Below are 10111 nucleotides of genomic sequence, written 5' to 3'. Positions count from 1 at the left end.
ATCACATGAAAATTGAATGAGAATGGGTGGAGTCAACATAAAAGTGGGTGGGGCCTAATTTGCTGCGGCGCGCGCGCCGCACGTTTTGTTCCCTCTTTCTATTCTTCAAAAGTTGGGAAGTACAGATTAGAAGTGCGAGACCCCCAGTAAGTAGGGCCCCGCCAAAGTCAATTGCCCAGGGCCCCGCAAACCCTGGATCCGCCACTGCTGAGGGTCCTGTATACAACATGCCCAGTACATGGAACTAAGATGGAGGGTGTATACAAATCTATAGGTTCCATATATAGGGAGAGGCAATAACATCTGTATACAGTATGGCCAGTATACACAGTATGACCCTATACATCCCTGAGAAAGAAGTCACATAGAAATTATTAGCCATAACCTATCCCCTGCATGAAAAGTATTAGCACAGAGATGGAGGACATATAGCAGGAATATCAGTGCAGCCTCCATTCTATATCACCAGTAACATCACCACACTGTATGATCCCTGGCCTCCAGTCCATGCTGTCCCTCTCACCACAATGTCTCCATTACATGTGACCTCTGATCTCCACCATAGAGAGCCCATCAGTCTCCAGGACTCATGAACAGGCTGCATTATACAGCAGTAATCCTACTAATATTATAAATGTGAAAGTATGTGTGTTTGGATGTTTGTGGGTTTGTGTGTTTGGATGTTTGTGGGTTTGTGTGTTTGGATGTTTGTTCCTCAATCACAGCCAAATGCCTGTACGGATTTGGCTGAGATTTCACACATACCTAGATATTTTGCCAGAAGGAATGATAAGCCACCTCCTGAGGTGCGTACTCCCCCGACAGCCCCACCAGGACCGGCAAAACGATACTTCGGCTCCGCTGTACGGCCTCTCATGGCGTCCTCACTGCTCTGTTCACAGCGCTCCCATTGGTGCATGCCAGGCCCTGGGCGGGCCTGTGGAGAAGCGGCGTGGCCCGATACATCCAAGGCAGTGTGTGGGTGGGCCACTCTCCGCTCCTGAGCTCGACCAGCATGGCGCCTACTCGCAGCTCCGGCTGCCTGTGGCATACATCAGGCAGAGCAGGCTGCCTGCTCGGAGAAGCAGCGCGGCCCGATACCTCCAAGCCAGTGTGTGGGCGGGCCGCTCTCCGCCCCAGAACCCGGCCAGCATAGCGCCTACTCGCAGCTCCGGCTGCGTGTGGCATACATGAGGCAGAGCAGCTACGCATACCTCCCAGCCATCTGCCCGACAACTATGTGGAGTGAGAGAGTGGAGAGAGTGTCGTGGGAGCTTGGGAAGGTGAGTACAACTATTTCTTTGTGTTACATATCCAGGGGGACATAATGTAAGGGTCCTATGAAACTGGGGGCAGATAAAGAGCAGGAGGGAGAACAGCATGACACTGGGACACATGAAGGGGCGGGAGAACGGCATGACACTGAGCCAGATGAAGGGGAGGAGAATGGCATCACACTGCTGCAGATGAAGGGGGAGCACGGCATGACACTGGGGCAGATGAAGGGGAGGAGAATGACATGACAGTGCTGCAGATGAATGGGGGGGGAACGCCATGACACTGGGGCAGGTGCAGGGGGGGGAAATGGCATCACACTGCTGCAGATGAAGGGGGAGCACGGCATGACACTGGGGCAGATGAAGGGGGGGGCCGTGTGGGGGCACATTAAAAAAACCAAGAGAATGGGCGGAATCAACATAAAAGTGGGAGGCGTTAAGTTTCCCGCGGCGCATGCATATTTTCTCCCTCTTTCGGCTCCTCGAAAGTTGGGATGTATAGGTAGGTACAGAGACCCAACGAGAGCCAATGGGAGTCGGAGGCGCGCAGGCGTTCGCACGTGTGCGCACCGCCAATCAGAAGCGCCAGCGATTGCGTACACCACCACCAACCACCGCCTACCCGCAGACGAAGTCGCGGGTAGATGCTAGTCTATAATATAGCAGCCATGTCTGCAGTGTGTGAGGTAAGTGTGGCCACGTACATGGAAGACACTGTGACTGTATAAATCCTGTGGTAATACTACAGTATATACAGTATGTTGTAGAATGGTGATACTAAACTACTAGTGATGTCCAATGTTTGTGGTCACACCAGTGGGATGCGAGATGATAAATCGCAATATTATACGTCCTGATTCTGTAGACATGTTTCCTCCAGTCCTTGTGGTGAAAGAAAGAGGAGAAGATAGGAAGATATAACTATTAGAGATGAGCGAACAGTGTTCTATCGAACTCATGTTCGATCGGATATTAGGCTGTTCGGCATGTTCGAATCGAATCGAACACCGCGTGGTAAAGTGCGCCATTACTCGATTCCCCTCCCACCTTCCCTGGCGCCTTTTTTGCTCCAATAACAGCGCTGGGTAGGTGGGACAGGAACTACGACACCGGTGACGTTGAAAAAAGTAGGCAAAACCCATTGGCTGCCGAAAACATGTGACCTCTAATTTAAAAGAACAGCGACGCCCAGCTTCGCGTCATTCTGAGCTTGCAATTCACCGAGGACGGAGGTTTCCGTCCAGCTAGCTAGGGCTTAGATTCTGGGTAGGCAGGGACAGGCTAGGATAGGAAGGAGAAGACAACCAACAGCTCTTGTAAGAGCTAAATTCCAGGGAGAAGCTTGTCAGTGTAACGTGGCACTGACGGGCTCAATCGCCGCAACCCAGCTTTCCCAGGATCCTGAATGGAATACACTGTCAGTGTATTCCCGTATACCCGATATATACCCCGATACCCGTTCCAACGGTGTGCCCCCCCACCTTCACCCCAGAAATACCCTGCAAGTCCCCTAGCAATAGAATTGGGGCTATATACACCCACAATTTTTACTACTGGTATACAGTGCCATTGTCTGACTGGGAATTCAAAGAATATATTGGGGTTATAAATACCCTCATTTCTTGCTACTGCCATATAGTGCCAGTTTCTGACTGGTAATTCAAAGAATATATTGGGGTTACGTGCACCCACAATTTTTACTACTGGTATACAGTGCCATTGTCTGACTGGGAATTCAAAGAATATATTGGGAATACAAATACCCTCATTTCTTGCTACTGCCATATAGTGCCAGTGTCTGACTGGGAATTCAAAGAATATATTGGGGTTACGTGCACCCACAATTTTTACTACTGGTATACAGTGCCATTGTCTGACTGGGAATTCAAAGAATATATTGGGGTTATAAATACCCTCATTTCTTGCTACTGCCATATAGTGCCAGTTTCTGACTGGTAATTCAAAGAATATATTGGGGTTACGTGCACCCACAATTTTTACTACTGGTATACAGTGCCATTGTCTGACTGGGAATTCAAAGAGTATATTGGGAATACAAATACCCTCATTTCTTGCTACTGCCATATAGTGCCAGTGTCTGACTGGGAATTCAAAGAATATATTGGGGTTACGTGCACCCACAATTTTTACTACTGGTATACAGTGCCATTGTCTGACTGGGAATTCAAAGAGTATATTGGGAATACAAATACCCTCATTTCTTGCTACTGCCATATAGTGCCAGTTTCTGACTGGGAATTCAAAGAATATATTGGGGTTACGTGCACCCACAATTTTTACTACTGGTATACAGTGCCATTGTCTGACTGGGAATTCAAAGAGTATATTGGGAATACAAATACCCTCATTTCTTGCTACTGCCATATAGTGCCAGTTTCTGACTGGGAATTCAAAGAATATATTGGGGTTACGTGCACCCACAATTTTTACTACTGGTATACAGTGCCATTGTCTGACTGGGAATTCAAAGAGTATATTGGGAATACAAATACCCTCATTTCTTGCTACTGCCATATAGTGCCAGTGTCTGACTGGGAATTCAAAGAATATATTGGGGTTACGTGCACCCACAATTTTTACTACTGGTATACAGTGCCATTGTCTGACTGGGAATTCAAAGAGTATATTGGGAATACAAATACCCTCATTTCTTGCTACTGCCATATAGTGCCAGTTTCTGACTGGGAATTCAAAGAATATATTGGGGTTACGTGCACCCACAATTTTTACTACTGGTATACAGTGCCATTGTCTGACTGGGAATTCAAAGAGTATATTGGGAATACAAATACCCTCATTTCTTGCTACTGCCATATAGTGCCAGTTTCTGACTGGGAATTCAAAGAATATATTGGGGTTACGTGCACCCACAATTTTTACTACTGGTATACAGTGCCATTGTCTGACTGGGAATTCAAAGAATATATTGGGGTTATAAATACCCTCATTTCTTGCTACTGCCATATAGTGCCAGTTTCTGACTGGGAATTCAAAGAATATATTGGGGTTACGTGCACCCACAATTTTTACTACTGGTATACAGTGCCATTGTCTGACTGGGAATTCAAAGAATATATTGGGGTTATAAATACCCTCATTTCTTGCTACTGCCATATAGTGCCAGTTTCTGACTGGTAATTCAAAGAATATATTGGGGTTACGTGCACCCACAATTTTTACTACTGGTATACAGTGCCATTGTCTGACTGGGAATTCAAAGAGTATATTGGGAATACAAATACCCTCATTTCTTGCTACTGCCATATAGTGCCAGTGTCTGACTGGGAATTCAAAGAATATATTGGGGTTACGTGCACCCACAATTTTTACTACTGGTATACAGTGCCATTGTCTGACTGGGAATTCAAAGAGTATATTGGGAATACAAATACCCTCATTTCTTGCTACTGCCATATAGTGCCAGTTTCTGACTGGGAATTCAAAGAATATATTGGGGTTACGTGCACCCACAATTTTTACTACTGGTATACAGTGCCATTGTCTGACTGGGAATTCAAAGAGTATATTGGGAATACAAATACCCTCATTTCTTGCTACTGCCATATAGTGCCAGTTTCTGACTGGGAATTCAAAGAATATATTGGGGTTACGTGCACCCACAATTTTTACTACTGGTATACAGTGCCATTGTCTGACTGGGAATTCAAAGAATATATTGGGGTTATAAATACCCTCATTTCTTGCTACTGCCATATAGTGCCAGTTTCTGACTGGGAATTCAAAGAATATATTGGGGTTACGTGCACCCACAATTTTTACTACTGGTATACAGTGCCATTGTCTGACTGGGAATTCAAAGAATATATTGGGGTTATAAATACCCTCATTTCTTGCTACTGCCATATAGTGCCAGTTTCTGACTGGGAATTCAAAGAATATATTGGGGTTACGTGCACCCACAATTTTTACTACTGGTATACAGTGCCATTGTCTGACTGGGAATTCAAAGAATATATTGGGAATACAAATACCCTCATTTCTTGCTACTGCCATATAGTGCCAGTGTCTGACTGGGAATTCAAAGAATATATTGGGGTTACGTGCACCCACAATTTTTACTACTGGTATACAGTGCCATTGTCTGACTGGGAATTCAAAGAGTATATTGGGAATACAAATACCCTCATTTCTTGCTACTGCCATATAGTGCCAGTTTCTGACTGGGAATTCAAAGAATATATTGGGGTTACGTGCACCCACAATTTTTACTACTGGTATACAGTGCCAATTTCTAACTAGGAATTCAAAATGCGCAAGGCTCCCGGAAAGGGACGTGGACGAGGCCGTGGGCGAGGTCGGGGGAATGGTTCTGGGGAGCAAGGTAGCAGTGAAGCCACAGGGCGTCCCGTGCCTACTCCTGTGGGGCAGCAAGCATTGCGCCACTCCACAGTGCCAGGGTTGCTTGCCACATTAACTAAACTGCAGGGTACAAACTTTAGTAGGCCCGAGAACCAGGAACAGGTCTTGCAATGGCTGTCAGAGAACGCTTACAGCACATTGTCCAGCAGCCAGTCAGACTCTGCCTCCTCTCCTCCTATTACCCAACAGTCTTGTCTTCCTTCCTCCCAAAATTCCGAAGCTTTACAGAACAATAACCCAAACTGTCCCTGCTCCCCAGAGCTGTTCTCCGCTCCTTTCATTGTCCCTCAACCTGCCTCTCCACGTCACGATTCCACGAACCTAACAGAGGAGCATCTGTATCCAGATGCTCAAACACTAGAGTCTCCTCCATCTCCGTTCGATTTGGTGGTGGATGACCAGCAACCCACCCTCATCGACGATGATGTGACGCAGTTGCCGTCAGGGCATCCAGTTGACCGGCGCATTGTGCGGGAGGAGGAGATGAGACAGGAGTTGGAAGAGGAAGTGGTGGATGATGAGGACACTGACCCGACCTGGACAGGGGGGATGTCAAGCGGGGAAAGTAGTGTGGATGTTGAGGCAGGTGCAGCACCAAAAAGGGTAGCTAGAGGCAGAGGCAGAGGTCAGCAGCTTAGGCGAAGCCAGGCCACACCCGGAATCTCCCAAGATGTTCCAGTTCGTACCCAGCCCCGAAAAACTCCCACCTCGAGGGCACGTTTCTCGAAGGTGTGGAGTTTTTTCAAGGAATGCGCCGAGGACAGATATAGTGTTGTCTGCACAATTTGCCTCTCGAAATTGATTAGGGGCTCTGAGAAGAGCAACCTGTCCACCACTTCAATGCGCCGTCATTTGGAATCCAAGCACTGGAATCAGTGGCAGGCAGCAACGGCAGGACAAAGGCCGACTGCCGTTCACGCCACTGCCACTGCCTCTGCCTCTGCCTCTGCCACTGCCACTGCTGACTGTGCTGGCGATGCACTCCAGAGGACGAGCCAGGACACCACTTCATCTGCCTCCGCCACTTTGTTGACTTCTACCTCATCCTCCCCTGGTCCTGTCTTATCTCCTTCTCCTGCACCATCAAAGGCACCATCAGGCGTTTCTTTACAACAACCCACCATCTCTCAGACATTGGAGCGGCGGCAGAAATACACTGCTAACCACCCACACGCGCAAGCCTTGAACGCCAACATCGCTAAACTGCTGGCCCAGGAGATGTTGGCGTTCCGGCTTGTTGAAACTCCCGCCTTCCTGGACCTGATGGCAACTGCGGCACCTCGCTATGCCGTCCCTAGCCGTCACTACTTCTCCCGGTGTGCCGTCCCCGCCTTGCACCAGCACGTGTCACTCAACATCAGGCGGGCCCTTAGTTCCGCGCTTTGCACAAAGGTCCACTTGACCACCGACGCGTGGACAAGTGCATGCGGACAGGGACGCTACATTTCACTGACGGCACACTGGGTGAATGTAGTTGAGGCTGGGACTGCTTCCCAAACTGGCCCGGTGTACCTCGTCTCCCCGCCTAACATTCCTGGCAGGGACACGAGAAGAACACCCCCCTCCTCCTCCTCCTCTACCGCCTCCTCCTCCGCCACCGCCTCCTCCTCCGCCACCGCCTCCTCCTCCGCTGTTAGATTGACCCCAGCTACGAGTTGGAAACGTTGCAGCACTGGCGTTGGTAGACGTCAGCAGGCTGTGCTGAAGCTGATCAGCTTGGGGGACAGACAGCACACTGCCTCCGAGGTGAGGGATGCCCTCCTCGATGAGACGGCAATATGGTTTGAGCCGCTGCACCTGGGCCCAGGCATGGTCGTTTGTGATAACGGCCGGAACCTGGTAGCAGCTCTGGAGCTTGCCGGACTCCAACATGTTCCATGCCTGGCCCACGTCTTCAACCTAGTGGTGCAACGTTTCCTAAAGAGCTACCCCAATGTTCCAGAGCTACTGGTGAAAGTGCGGCGCATGTGCGCCCACTTTCGCAAGTCGACAGTAGCCGCTGCTAGCTTAAAATCTCTCCAGCAACGCCTGCATGTGCCACAACACCGGCTTTTGTGCGACGTCCCCACACGCTGGAACTCAACGTTTCAGATGTTGAATAGAGTGGTTGAGCAGCAGAGACCTTTGATGGAATACCAGCTACAAAACCCTAGGGTGCCACAAAGTCAGCTGCCTCAGTTTCACATCCATGAGTGGCCATGGATGAGAGACCTTTGTGACATCCTACGGGTCTTTGAGGAGTCCACAAGGAGGGTGAGCTCTGAGGATGCGATGGTGAGCCTTACAATCCCGCTCTTGTGTGTTCTGAGAGAATCCCTGATTGACATCAGGGATAACTCAGATCACACAGAGGAGTTAGGGATAGCATCCGATCCGTCACAGCTGGAGAGTAGGTCCACACATCTGTCCGCTTCACTGCGTTTAATGGAGGAGGAGGAGGAGGAGGAGGAGGAAGAAGAGTTGTCCGATGATGTGATGGTGATACAGGAGGCTTCCGGGCAACTTCGAATCGTCCCATTGTTGCAGCGCGGATGGGTAGACATGGAGGATGAGGAGGAAATGGAGATTGAACTTTCCGGTGGGGCCAGAGGAGTCATGCCAACTAACACTGTGGCAGACATGGCTGAGTTCATGTTGGGGTGCTTTACAACCGACAAGCGTATTGTCAAAATCATGGAGGACAACCAGTACTGGATCTTTGCTATCCTTGACCCCCGGTATAAAAACAACATCTCGTCTTTTATTCCGGTAGAGGGGAGGGCCAATCGCATCAATGCTTGCCACAGGCAATTGGTGCAGAATATGATGGAGATGTTTCCAGCATGTGACGTTGGCGGCAGGGAGGGCAGTTCCTCCAGTAGGCAACCAAGTTCTCACCGGTCCACACAAACGAGGGGCACACTGTCTAAGGTCTGGGACACCTTGATGGCACCCCCTCGCCAAAGTGCCGCCACGGAGGGTCCTAGTGTCACCAGGCGTGAGAAGTATAGGCGCATGTTGCGGGAATACCTTTCCGACCACAGCCCTGTCCTCTCCGACCCCTCTGCGCCCTACACGTATTGGGTGTCGAAGTTGGACCTGTGGCTTGAACTTGCCCTATATGCCTTGGAGGTGCTGTCCTGTCCTGCCGCCAGCGTCCTATCTGAGAGGGTGTTCAGTGCAGCCGGTGGCATCATCACTGACAAGCGCACCCGTCTGTCAGCTGAGAGTGCCGACCGGCTCACTTTGATAAAAATGAACCACCACTGGGTAGAGCCGTCATTTTTGTGCCCACCTGTGTAAAGCACCCCAACATGAAACTCCATGTCTGTACTCAACCTCTCCAATTCCTCCGCATCCTCATACTCATCCACCATAAGCGTTGCACAATTCTGCTAATACTAGGCTCCCTCCACCCTGATTTCCCCCAACTCTGCTGGTTAGAGGCTCCCTCCACCATGAATTTGCCCAAACTGGGCTGTTTAGAGGCTCCCTCCACCATGAATTGGTCCAAACTGGGGTGGTTAGAGGCTCCCTCCACCATGAATTGGTCCAAACTGGGGTGGTTAGAGGCTCCCTCCACCATTAATTGGTCCAAACTGGGCTGGTTAGAGGCTCCCTCCACAATTAATTGGTCCAAACTGGGCTAATTAGAGGCTCCCTCCACCATGAATTGGTCCAAACTGGGTTTTTTAGAGGCTCCCTCCACCATTAATTGGTCCAAACTGGGCTGGTTAGAGGCTCCCTCCACAATTAATTGGTCCAAACTGGGCTAATTAGAGGCTCCCTCCACCATGAATTGGTCCAAACTGGGTTTTTTAGAGGCTCCCTCCACCATGAATTTGCCCAAACTGGGCTGTTTAGAGGCTCCCTCCACCATGAATTGGTCCAAACTGGGCTGGTTAGAGGCTCCCTCCACCATGAATTTCCCAAAACTTGGCTGTTTAGAGGCTCCCTCCACCATTAATTGGTCCAAACTGGGCTGGTTAGAGGCTCCCTCCACCATTAATTGGTCCAAACTGGGCTGGTTAGAGGCTCCCTCCACCATGAATTTGCCCAAACTGGGCTGGTTAGAGGCTCCCTCCACCATGAATTTCCCAAAACTTGGCTGTTTAGAGGCTCCCTCCACCATTAATTGGTCCAAACTGGGCTGGTTAGAGGCTCCCTCCACCATGAATTTGCCCAAACTGGGGTGGTTAGAGGCTCCCTCCACCATTAATTGGTCCAAACTGGGCTGGTTAGAGGCTCCCTCCACAATTAATTGGTCCAAACTGGGCTAATTAGAGGCTCCCTCCACCATGAATTGGTCCAAACTGGGTTTTTTAGAGGCTCCCTCCACCATGAATTTGCCCAAACTGGGCTGTTTAGAGGCTCCCTCCACCATGAATTGGTCCAAACTGGGCTGGTTAGAGGCTCCCTCCACCATGAATTTCCCAAAACTTGGCTGTTTAGAG

The sequence above is a fragment of the Leptodactylus fuscus genome, chromosome 4 (genome assembly GCF_031893055.1).
Source record: "Leptodactylus fuscus isolate aLepFus1 chromosome 4, aLepFus1.hap2, whole genome shotgun sequence".
NCBI classification, from domain to species: Eukaryota; Metazoa; Chordata; class Amphibia; order Anura; family Leptodactylidae; genus Leptodactylus; species Leptodactylus fuscus.
Note: the sequence above shows the minus strand (reverse complement) of the source record.